Raw genomic sequence first — 13,424 nt, 5'->3', positions numbered from 1 at the left:
TGTAACACAGGAAATTAAAAAACTGCACCTACAGCAGTTTCGTAGCGCAACTTTAGTCACTCGATTCTCCCAGCTCATAATCAATCTGAAGAAAATGAAAGAGGTTTTTCTAGTTCCGTATGTTAGGAATAAAAACCTCTTTCCGTTTTCGAAAATATTCTTTCAGCCACGCTAAATACCTCCTGGAAGCTAACTGCTTAAAACAGAGAAGTATGCCTGTAACAAACATCACCTACAGCAGTTGTAGCCAGTGTACCAGTATGGAGATCTCTCATTTTGAACCACACCACCTGAAGGTGGTCCTGTAATCAATGGATTACCATCCCCATCACCATTGCTCCTTCTATGCCAGGTTCATGCAATTCAACACAATTCCACAAGCCTGGGCTTTACTCTGGGCTAAATCATCAAGGCTTCTCGTCTCTAGAAATAAACCCAAGTGTGTTGCCCGCAAAAACCATTTTCTTTAACTGGAATCAATAGGCTGGCCCTTCCATAAAGAAAAGCAAGCTGGATCGTTTTCAAGATTGAGAAGTTCAAATGACAAATATGATGACTGTATAAAAATCAATCTTTCAACATGAAGTCTTGCTCTTGTGAAGCAGTTATCAACAATTTTGCAAATGTCTTGATCTAGCTTTGCTACATCTACCGGAATTGCATCAGAAGCAACTAGCACTTCAACATCTCCTGCTCTAAATGCATCCAATGCTTTACTTCGTGAATATTGATGTTGTAGGCTTGAATACTCAATCATCCTTAAGACCAGCCCTTCGAAACAGTTCAATAAAGTACATAACCTCTGGGTAGAAACAACAGAAGATGTGAAAACAATGGTCTGTTCCCCTTGCACTTGCAACAGTGCCAAAATAAATGATGTGATATCCACAGTCTGATCCCTTGTTTATCCACTGATTACCACAGAAGGCTTCTTCCAAGGAAAGAGTGCTCCAGATAAACCCAATGAAACACCATCTGCTGGGGTACTAAAAAACCTTACAAACTGACAACTGTTGATGCAAACCCAATGGATTTTGATAAACATGACAGCTGGGAAAGAATAACTATAGATCCGAACAAATCCCCAATTTCGTAGCGCAGCCAGTGCAAAATATGAATTATGCGCTACGAAATCACCTAAAACATGCTGCGCTGCGAAACTGCCAAAAGGATTTATGTGCTACAAAACACTTTGTCCTCAAGCTAGTGTGAGCTATTTTGGCAATCAAATTTTCAGTGATAATAGTTTCCATGCATATGGGAAGTGACTACATAAAGGCATGTGTTCTTGTGATTCATTTTAACGTGGCTTTGTATGAGTAGGGTGTGTTGTTGAAAAGTGTGCAACAAGAAATTCTTGTTGAGAATGCAACAAGATGATGGAGCTTAGTGGAAAGGAGTCGCCTTCACTAAGTGGGCCCGCAGGCAAATTATGGTGCAAGTTCTATTTTTGGATCCCAGCAGGGATGATCATAGTGTGGATGATCACAGTGTGGGTGATCACAGTATGAGTGATCACAGTGTGGGTGACCACAGTGTGAGTGATCGTAGTGTGAGTGATCAAAGTCTATTTTTAGACTGGCTGTCAAAAATAGAAAAGTCAAATATTATTGTCTCATAATAATATTTGGACTATAAACTTGATCTTATTCTCTTGGAGCACTTTAGGATGAGCTACGGATGTGGTACATGCAGATCTCGGAGGGAAATACATGGTTACCTATGGGATGACTAATATTTTCATGCAGGACTTCAGTTAGAACTCAAGTGAGTTGAGTTTAGTGGACTGGAGGTGCAGTTGATGGAGTTGTGTTCAGTTTATCCTTGTTAAACTAGTTGTATTTAGTCTAACTGATCAATAGACTAGAGATGAGTTGGGTGAATTAGTTATTAATTAATTCACAAGTTATTAACTCATAATGCAACTATAGAATACATCAGTTAACTCAGTTTCATGTCAGTGCATGTTCAATTCAGCAGGGACAGGTGTTAGAGAATCAGATTGCTATCAGTTGTGACTATAGTTGTGCATGATGATTTGCACAATCAGAGGGATTGAGTGTGCCAATGAATTGGCCAATATCAAGAATTGTAGCCAGTGCTCACGTCCAACAGAGTGTGAGTGCTTATTTGCAGGTCAAATACGAGTTTGGTAAGCCATTCTCATCAGTTCTTGAGTAGGTATTGAGCTGGAGAGGCAAGCAAGCAGTGGAATAGATTTGGAGATCAGATCTGAGCTGTATTGTGTGTAACAGGTGGAGCTGGTACTGGATTGCTTGTGATAAGCATTGTACTTTGTAATGTTACATGATTCAATCAATATAATATACAGATAGTGTGGGGTTTTTAGCGAGATGCTTTCCCCGGGATACATACTGTGTTAATGAGTTTGATTGATGCTTCTATGTGTGCCTGTGAATGTTTCTACTTCTGTAAATTGATGATCAACGTAGAGGAGATTATGTATTATACATGTTTCGCTTATAATTGTATGATCAGGATAATCTCTGTGAATATGTGTTAAATTATTCAAAATTTCTACATGTGTATCGTGATGATCAAGGGAAGCTAGTGGTTATTCAATGTGCTCGTGAGGCTGAGATTTGTATTATGGGAAAAGAATACATGTAATTTTCTTCTTTTCCATCCTTTGATATCCTATTGTTTCATTATGGTTACTCAAAAAAGAAGACAAGAAATCCCGTAAATTTTTTGTCAAGTTTTGTTGTTATTTGTAAACATATTGTTGACAAATGAATTGTAATGAATCAAGTACTTATGGTCTTGGAAAACAATTTCCCTTGATCAATTGGCCATCCATAAGGACATATTTAAATGTGCATAACCATGAAAATAAATTAAACTTTATTGACTAAAAAATTGATCTTGTGAGCCTTGGCGGGTAGCTCAATTGGTTAAAATATTGTGTTGTCCTATCACCAACCTTGGTTTGATTCCTTTGGAAAGGATCAACATGTTCTACTGCAAGAAATGTGTTAAATTTTTTAACTCATGGAAAACATAATATGCAATTTTATATAATTCCTACAAGAAACTAAAACAACATAAACGAAAAACCTATCAAAACATATCTAAATTTTAGATGCAATAGTGTATATAACACAATGTAGAAAAAAAATTTGAACCTAAACCTGTCATTGTTTTTCATTAATTCTTAACATGAAAATTATTCTATAGGAAACATGAGATGAAAATAAAACTAATCTTGGTTCTTTAGTTAGAACTCAGAGGTACCCATATCCCAATCCATCTATTGGTTAAAAATAATATGACTTAGCTCTTTATATAGAACTGAGAGATAACCTGAACCATCTATCTAATGTTGGTGGACTTGTACCCCCATCTTCTATAAATACTCACACATCATGATTATGATGTTGTACGAATATGTGGTTGTTGTAGAAGATTGTTTGAGGTACATATTGTAACACTCACAGCTACCAAGGAAATGGTTTTCAATTACTCCAAGTATCTCTTTGAACATCTCAAACTTCCCTTTGGCCAAAGGCTTTCCATAATATTTGCAATCTACTGATTTGTCTCTACATGAACTTCTCCCTTTTGAACTTAGTCATTGAGAAAATGGTACTTGATGTCAATGTGTTTGGAGTAGTAATGGAAATTTGATTCTTAGAGAGTTTGATATAACTTTGATTGTTACAATGTATCATAATAGGCTCCAACACCTTGAATTTCAGCTCTGCAACCAATTTGTTAAGGTATATGTCTTAATAATTATCAGTACTGGCTTCCATGTACTCTATTATACCTTGATCGAGTTGAACTAATGCTACTAAAGCCTCCCCCCCACTGAACTAGGATATCACTCTTCAACCCTAACCGAAACAAAATTAAAGTATTTTTCCTGCCACCTATATCTCCTGGAAAGTCATAATCAACAATTCCATGTAAAATCAACTTAGAATATTCCACATATCTTGAACAAAAATATACCATTCCCGAGTGTTATTTGAGCACATGTTTTGCAGCAATCGAGTGGATCCATTATTCTCCTCATCTCAACCATGAACTGACTCAGGGTGTTCATTGCAAAATTTATATTAGGTCCAACTCTAATGTTAGCTAGATACATATAAGATCCAACTAACTTTCTATGCAATGAAATATTACCAAATCTAAAGTAACCATGAAACTTCAAATTTGAATCATAAGAGTGGTTATGGGTTTACAATCCATTGTGTGAAACCTCTTTAGGATCTCAACTATGTAGCTTTCCCAAGGAAAACTTCACCTACACCTTGCCATACCTCTAGACCCAAAATACAATGTAGGAGTCCAATGTCCATCATGTGAAATTCTCATGCCAGTGCAGCCTTGCACCTTTCAATGAGATTTTATGAACTCTTTTTAATGATTTGATCATCTACATGTAGGACCAGAACAAGTAGATTGGATCTCTCAAATAAGTAATCAAAACTAGGATGTGTAGTAGTTTTGGGAAAGCCCGAAGCTAACAAGGACTCATAAATCCTAGAGAACTAATCCATGGGTTCCTGCTTCATCCCATAAAGGGCCTTCTTCAATTTGTACACATGGGTGTCCTTCCTAAAAGCATCAAGCCCTCTTGGCCGATAAGTGTACACTTTTTCCTCAATTAGGAAATTAGGGAAGTTTGTCATAACATAATATGAGTTAACTGCCTACTAAAAATATATTCTAAAGACATAAATCTTTTGATACAAGTCTAATTGGAAACTGGAGCAAATATATCCTCATAGTCAACTTCCTCTTTCTGGGAGAATCCTCTTGCTACGAACCAAGCCTTATACTTATTGATGCTGCTATTTGTCATGTGCTTCACCTTGTATAGCCACCTCGAATCCACTATTGTTTTTTCTGGTATTGACACTATCTCCCATATTGTATACATCATTCTTCATGATGGATTTTCACTCCACCATGGCATTCTGCCACACGTGATTTATTGTTGCTTCCTCATAACTAGAAATTTTTATATCAATAATGGAAGACATCCATGCAACATAAGTAGGGAACTGTTTAGGAGTATGGCTTACCTAAATGGAAGTAGATGAAGCACCATCCTTCTCTGTTTCCTCCTGTAATGTTTATGTAAGCCACTTGGGTTTCTTGGCTATACAAGAAGTCAATACAATATCTATTCCTATGCTGGGACCTATCTGAATTGCACTTGGTCTCCTTGAAACGTATGGATCAACACAACGGTTAGGAAGTGTTATCTTCTCCTTAATCAATATTGGGTTCTCTTGGAACTTGGAAGCCCATGTATCGTTACGAGATTCACATCTTAGCTCACTACTATCTTCCTTTGAGAAGGAACATAGATCTTGTAAGCTTTAGAGAACTCATTGTAGCTAACTAAAATACCCTCCAAGTTATAGGGTTCAAGCTTCATCCTCTATTCCTATGGAACATGAATATAAAGTAGAATCTCAAACACATTGAAATGAAAAACATATGGTTTCTCCCTTGTGAAGGATTCCTTGGAAATTTTCCATCAAGACCTTGTATAGACATCTATTTAGTATGTAGATTGCAATATAGCAAGCTTCTTCCCAAATGAACATGGGAAAATCTATGTCATGAACCATAGATTTAACAGTCTCTGCTATAGACTTGTTCTTTCACTCAGCAACACCATTCTTTTGCAAATTTTATAGTATTGTCATCTCTCTCTTGATCCATGCCTTTTAGAAAAAAGGAATCAATGTCATTATAGGTATACATGCCTCCATAATGCAATCCTAGTACCTTGATTATCCTAAATGATTATTTATCAACAAGAGATATGAACTCTTGGAACCTGCTAAAGGCACAATCTTTGGTCTTCCTAAAATATATTTAAGTTTTCTTGGGAAAATAATCAATTAAAGTAACATAATAAATATCACCTGTCTGTAAAGTTGATGACATGGATCACAGACATTTGAATGGACTAAATCAATAATCCCTTTAGATTTATACTTTCTATTTAGGAAAGGAACCTTGACATGCTTATCAATTACACATTCTTCGCATACCTCTCTCTCCTAGACCTTGAACTCAAGGAATCCATCCACAATTTTCCTCAAAATAAGTAGGAATCCATAATCTAAGAGACTAAATATTTTGTGCTAGAGATCATATAGTTTTTCACTACTCGTCAAAAAATCTTTGTGCTTCATTGGATTTGCTAGTAGTTTGTAAAGGCCACCCTCCTGGACTCTTTTGGCCAACACATGATTAGAATCAAGGTTCAAACATTTGATGATTACTTTTTGGTGGCTAAAGCCAGAATATTATCTCTCTACAAAGTTGAGTACATGGATCTTAGATATCTGAGTAAACTAAATCAATAATCCCTTGAAATATATGCTTGTTTCTTGGGAAGGAGACATTGGCATTCTTGTTGAGTGCACATCCCATGCATGCCTCTCTATCTCCTTGACCTTGAAGTCATGGAATCCAACCATCATTTTCTTCAAAAGAGGTAGGGAACCATAGTTTAGGAGACTAAATCTACTGTGCTAGAGCTCACATAGATTTTCATTGTTGGTCAACAAATCTCTCTGCTTCTGGGATTTTCTAGGAGTTTGTAAAGTCCACCCTCCTTGACTCCTTTAGCCAACACTTGATTTGAATCAAGGTTTAGATTTTCAATGATTACTTTTTGATGGTAAAAAGAAACCCTCTAATTCAAATCCACTAGACAAGAAATTGTCATATAAAATAAAGATATGACAATGTGTTTTGAGATGGATGTATCATAGAAAAGTAGGTGAAAGGAGATGCTTCCTTGGAATTTTACTTGCATGAGGGGGAAATAAAATTGGATAATAAAACTAGGTTATAATCTTGTCTGGGTTGGGTGCATAATTATGCACACCAGATGCTTTCATGAAATTTTACTTCATTTAGATGCGAAGATGAAAAACTTAGAAGGACTGAAGAGGAGGATAATTATGCACCCAACCCATACAATATTATAATTCTCAGTTTAATTATCCAACTTCCATTCTCCCTTATGAAAGTAAATATTATTTTCCGCATGTTTGCAGTATGTTGGTGTAAAGTTATAATGTTCTAATGCTCCCATCACAACAATGCCCCAAGCAATATTATATTTCTCCCATGAATGCACTTAACCAACCTCCTAGTTTTCCTACATCAAATCCACCTGTGCCCAATACTCAGTTGAGACCAACTATGCCAGCTACTCTGTCAACCATAACATCATATGTTGCTTCTATTCCATCACAGTCAATTCAAAATCCCATGCATCAAAGGTTAATAAACATGCAAGATCTTTAGGAATACACGTTGCCTTTTGCACAATGAACAAGAAAGTGGGATGTCTTACAGACAAAATTAGCCACTATGCTAATACTACTTTGTAGTTCCCAGTTCTAGTGCCAACACCCAAAGAAAGAAAATGACATTGAAAGGAAAGGACATTAAGCCTTAGCCCATACAAGCAACTTGTTACCCCTCAAAATGCATTTTCATTTTCAGCATATTCTTTCCAGTAGTTAATCTAATCTTAGATCAAGGAAGCACAAGGGAGATTGGTGTAACAATTAGGAGAACCAAATCAACAATCAGAAGCCATCATTCTCCAAAATGTTTCTAAATATAATAATGTATACATGCAATTTATTTTTTTAATCCATTCTAAAAGGATGTTGTTCTGAGATCCTAGGTTGGACTAAGACAATATGCATGAGCAGATCTATCTTTCCAGTGATGTTATCACAGAGTAAGAAAATACTATTTGTGTTTGTGGGCCCCAGATAAGAATTTTGGATATAGAAGCAATCAAGTAGCACAAATCAACAGATTTTGTGGACACCCATTACAGCATGGGTGCACATATCAAAATGATGGTTGAAACCTGAGAATATACATTTTCTAATTGGTGTTTGTACATCCTTCCATTGCATCATATTCATAAACCTTTAATGCCTTACTTACACCTCTGTAAGATGGTATTGTAATTGACTTCATGCCAAAATATAGCATTAGAGGTGTGAATCATACCCTACTACTAGAAACAAGTCTGAAAATGCAATATCTGTGTGATGGATCCAAACTCTCGAAAGGTGGTCACATCAGCTGCACATTAGTGGCATCTAATGATATGTGGCTAATATGCTCATCCTTATCCTATTATAGAGTAATGAGAAAGCTTCAATAGGAATTAGCTCTACAAGCATTATGGTATGACTGAGTTTGTAATGACACTGTCAAATATTTTCCATGGAATCTGCATAGGAGGCATAGTGGGTAAACCCTCATTCCTATAGGCACATGTGGTAGAAAGTTAGCCCTTATCAAATCCATATCTCTTGTTTCTATAGTGCCAACTATTGCATACTTATTTCGACTAGGGAGGACTCTATTTGTTGTGATTGTTTAGAATTATAAAAGGCATGGATAGTAATTGTATTACTTTAGGACACTCTCAGCTCTTTATAGGCCAAATTTTGCAGTAGAAAAACAATGCATATGCTATGAATATTAGACATGTTGTATGATTGGGAGACATTGATGAGCACCAGTATTGTAGCAAGGATGCTGCAACTCCTGGGCTACCAGCTTTACTTATCAACCTGGGGTTCGTACAAACTTGGAGGTGATAGTGCTGTATGCACAAGTAAAAGTGATGGTTCTGCCTGTTGTCACTATTCAGCTGGCGAGAGGCCACTAGGGTTCCAAGCTAGACTTCTATAGAGTCAAAAGAAGCTTGTTTCTTTGATGGAAGAAGCACAAATCTACTCTAAGAGAGTTACTCTACTGCAGTAACGGAAAAAGCCAACATGCAATGCTAAACCATACCATACCCTAATTAACCATTTTAGAAGCTATGCTAAGCAAATATGCTAGATTAACATTAAACCAATGCTACTATATAAGTTGTAGAAGTAAAAAGCATCAAACAATACTAGTGTGTAAGAAAAGAAACTAAACTAAATTTATTTTCACCTTTTTGGTATTTTTAGGCAAAATCAAGTATGCAAACTAATTGTTCTTGTGGATGTGACAGGTGGATTGAAGGTGTTTGAGGATGGCTAAAAGGTTTATGAAGTGGTTGGATGGTGTGGAGGGGACCTAGGAGGCTTTTTGTGACTTCCTAGATATTTCCCATCAATTCGGCCTCAAAACATGACATTTCAGGAAAACCTACAGGGTGTACTAGAAACCTATAGGATATCCAGTAGGAATTACTGGAAACCTACAGGATATAGCCAAGAGATAATTGTGAGGTGTTGGAGGTGTTGGCAAGCTTAGGAAAGGTGTGTGATGGGTGGAATGGAGTGTTAGAAGGTCTAGGAGCACTTAGAAGTCAATATCCAAGATAAGAGATGGCTAGATTCGCTCAATGTGTTTAGGAGAATTTCAATGAAATATGATGAAAAACTAGTGAAGGTGATGGGAAACAAGGGATGGATAAGGTGGACGAAGTGGAAGGTAGCTGCTAGTTATGAAGTCTTGGTCTCCCCATGAAGTACCTTCTTTGCACAAAACATGTGTGTTTTCCAAAAGAACTATGCAACAAGATACATTTTCATAAACTAGAAAAGCATGAATCTAATGCCTATATTATGCATGAAGAAAGTTGCTGAAGGGAATGAAAGAACGAGTGAGATCTTATTACAGAAATGGAGATGGAAAAATATGACAATGAAATCTACCTTTCAACATTAACCAACTACTGAATTAAAGACAACAAACTCCAAAGATCATGAAGGAGCTAGAAATCTGTGTTTTTGGGGTTGCTGAAGAGTCCCTTCCTCAAGTCATGGTCCCAAAGGGAGGAAGTGAGGCCGAGACACCTGATGAAAACCTTGTGGTGATCCTTTTTCTCCTTGCTAACCTACTGCTTGAAGGAAGGCACAAATGGAAGCAAACTATCACACAACCAATCTAATCTACACTACTTGTAATGGAGATGCATCTAATAAGCAAACTAACAACTAATGTATGAATCTACACTAAGCATACGTGTACAATAAATAGGAGCCTTGGCTGCTAGGGTTGGGCCCTAACCCAAGAGCTTCAGCCCTATGAGTTAACTCAGTGCTGGCTTAAAACAAAACTCATTCTTATTACCAAAACAACAGATTACATCAAAAGAATTGTCACAAGTCTTCCAACTCGAAAATAGAGTAGAGTTTTACAATGAAAATCTGAATCCTACTAAGGTCCTAGGCCTCGCCACTTATACATATTAAGTATCCAATGACTTCCTTAAAATTAGGGAGGCTCGTCTCCCAAAATCAAGATAAATTGGTGCTTTTCCTTTCACTTGCTCAGCTTCCTTATAGTCATCATGATTTGGTTGTTTGCACTCTGAGCTGATGGAGGAATATTCGAATGGAGGGGTAGTAAATGAGGAGGATTTACCTCCTCTAATCCCTCTCCCTTGTCCCATTCAATTTTTGACCTTGGTCTTCGCCAAAATTCCTTGCTTTTCTCCTTTAATCCTGCAATAAATGCACATTAGACCACAAAGCTATATATCCAACTCTAACTCATCTCATAAAAAAAATATAATCAAAAGTATGCAATAAGTTATGAGAATAGTTGGTTTGACTAAGCTAGGAGGTGAATTAAGGCCCATATAATTACCCAATGATGAGGCTCATCATCACCCCCCTATTGAAAGTGTTGCTCATCCTCTAAGAAACTTAGTCAATATCCATATCCTTCATGGCTCTGGTAGCCTCTCTAACATCCCATGCCTCTACTGTGGTCTCCTCTTCTTGTTCATAGAAGCCTACTTTCTTTTCTACCTCTTCCCACTGCCTCTTTTCTTCTTCTTCTTTTCTCCCTTCTAGCATCCCTAAGAGTAGTGGTGGACTGAGTTTTAGGCCTATCCAATTGACCTTCAACCTTTGCATAGATTGCTTATACATAGGTGTCCTGTTGAGTGCCTCTCTCAACCTTTGAGGGGAGTGATATTCTCTTATATTTAAGTTGTATGGTAGTGTGTTCCATCTTCTTAGGCAAGCATGTATACTATCATCTCCTAGAAACCTAAAGATGTCCTCAAAATGTGAAATTTCTTGCTCTTGGGTAGCAAGATATCTAGGTGCTAGTTGAGGATCATTTGCAATCAAATTATGGGTACTGATGAGGGCCATGGGATATTTTTCCAATATTATTTTCATCTTTGTAGCCCTTTACTCCTCATGGTTCATCCATGATGCCAAAGCCATTAATTGTAGATCTCCTAGCTTGGAATTAGGGTCCCATACATTCATGTCTATGAAGGTCATGTTGTGCAAATAAAAATCAACCATTTTAGCGCTATCCTCTACTGTATTTTGATCACAAAGAGAAATAAATTGCCTGTAGTCCTGAAATGGCATGGTTCCCTTCTATGCTAGTGTCTTAATCTAAAATGGCAACCATTATTCTTTGAGGTATAGAGCATAGGATTTAACTGACATCCTACACTAGATTTCCTCCAAGGAGAGGTTGGCCATACATGCTAATTGGTTCTCTCTTTCCTGTAGTTGTCCCCTCAGCCATGCACTTTCTATCTCTAGTTGATTTCTCATTATAGCTTCTCTATCTCGTAAGCCACTTAGCTCTCTACCCATTTCTTTGAGTTTCTCCTCCATGTGCCCAATGTCTTCCACCCCCTTTGATTTGGCGATCTGCATCCATCGGTGAGTTCTGGCCCTCTCCTTCTCAAGCTCGAAGAACAGTCGAATGGAAAATTTTTGAGGTATGACACTGCCTCCTTCAACAAACTAGTAATAGGAGTCCAAGTTAGGTTGGGGGTTGGGTTCTTTTGTTTGTGGGTCCTCCTCTTTAGCTTCTTACTGCTCCCCTACCTTTCTTTCCAATTTCTGTGCCTCCTATAGATTCAAAGGCGTATCCTGTAGGATTGTTTTTTCTTCCTGTAGATTTTCTGTGGATCCTGTAGGATTGCCTTACCCTTTGAGGAAGTTGATCTAGTAGTAGGCCTCCTTACATAGTTGATAGGGGACTTAGGGGAAGGCATTTTGTCTTTTTCTGTAGGGGAATCTCCAATCTCAATAGGTATTTTGGTTGATTTTTGTGGATTCCCTTGTCTTATTATTGTGCTCTTTCTTGTATTGAAATATAGTGGGGTCTGCCTCTGCCTTTTTCCTTTTTGTTTGATTGGGGTGCTGAGAGCAGTGAGGGAAGCTACTGCCTCTCTCTCAGTGGCCTCTGGAGACACCCTAGGTGACTCCTCCTTGTGTTTTGTCCCCTCTATTCTATTGCCTTCTTCCTCTCTATCTTTCCTATCTTCTTCTTCTTGTAGATCTTCATCATCTCTATCAGTTTCCTCCTTAATTTCCTCCTCTGTTTCTTCATCATCCTCCTTCTCTTCTCCCTCTTCTTCTTCATCTTCATCATGTTCCTTTGTGTCCGCTCCTTCTTCATCCACCACATCCTCATCTCCTTCTGTATCTTCCTCTTCCTGTTTTACTTCCTCTTCATTGACAGTAGGACTAACATCATAAGTGAGAGCTTTGATGTCATCCTCTATTGGCATGTCTCTAAAAACTGACCATGTTATAGGGGTTCTGAGGTTTTGGAGGGCATCTTCAATGAGGATCCTAATCAACCCATGGTGAGCTAATTGTTTGAAATTCCCCTCCTTCACTTTGATGCTTGAGTCTATGAGTGATTGAAGAAAGAAATATGGTATATTGAGCCTTTGGTGAGGGGGTGTTTCTACTCTAAATCTTAATTCTTAAAGGATCCTGAAATGATAGCCATAGACAACACTATATCTACCCTCACATGAGATGTATTATATTATTTGGTAGCCTAACTCACTCCATGTATATGGCAGAATTTCCCTCCTTACTCCATTTTTTTCCTTAGTGGGTTCCTCACCTTCTAAAAAGAATTTTCTTTTGGAAACCTGGCTATCTCCTTTGTCTTCTTTTCTCCATGGGATTCCTAGGGGAAGTGTGGTGACCCTACTGATGATCTCAGGGGTGATATCTATAGTGAGGCCCCTTATTACAACAATGGCATGGATTCTGGTGTGTGGAGTGAGGGAGAGAGAAAATTATTGAGCCACTTCATCATCATACCCTATGAATTTTTCGAAAAACCCCATCCAATTATGTCTTGTGAAGATTTCAAACACTTGGGGGTGCTGTTGGATTCTCACAGTGTTTGTGGGCTCTCTCCTATTAAACCCTCCTATCATCTTGCTGGTGAAGCTTGAGGAGAAAATGAGAGGGTTGAAATAATTTCTCAAATGCAGGAGAAAAACAGAGATGATGGTGTATTAAATTCCCTTCACACAATTGCTAAATTCACTCAAACTTAGAGTTTCCTTGGTTCATTTACTTGCAAAGGGTAATGTAATTTTAGAGCCTACCTCTTTAGACTGGTTGTAGTGGCCAACTCCCATGATATCCCTTCTAAAC

The sequence above is a fragment of the Pinus tabuliformis genome, chromosome 5_1 (assembly GCF_031772625.1).
Source record: "Pinus tabuliformis cultivar Carrire ecotype Pingquan chromosome 5_1, CPIR1, whole genome shotgun sequence".
Lineage (NCBI taxonomy): Eukaryota > Viridiplantae > Streptophyta > Pinopsida > Pinales > Pinaceae > Pinus > Pinus tabuliformis.
This window is presented reverse-complemented; position numbering follows the sequence as displayed.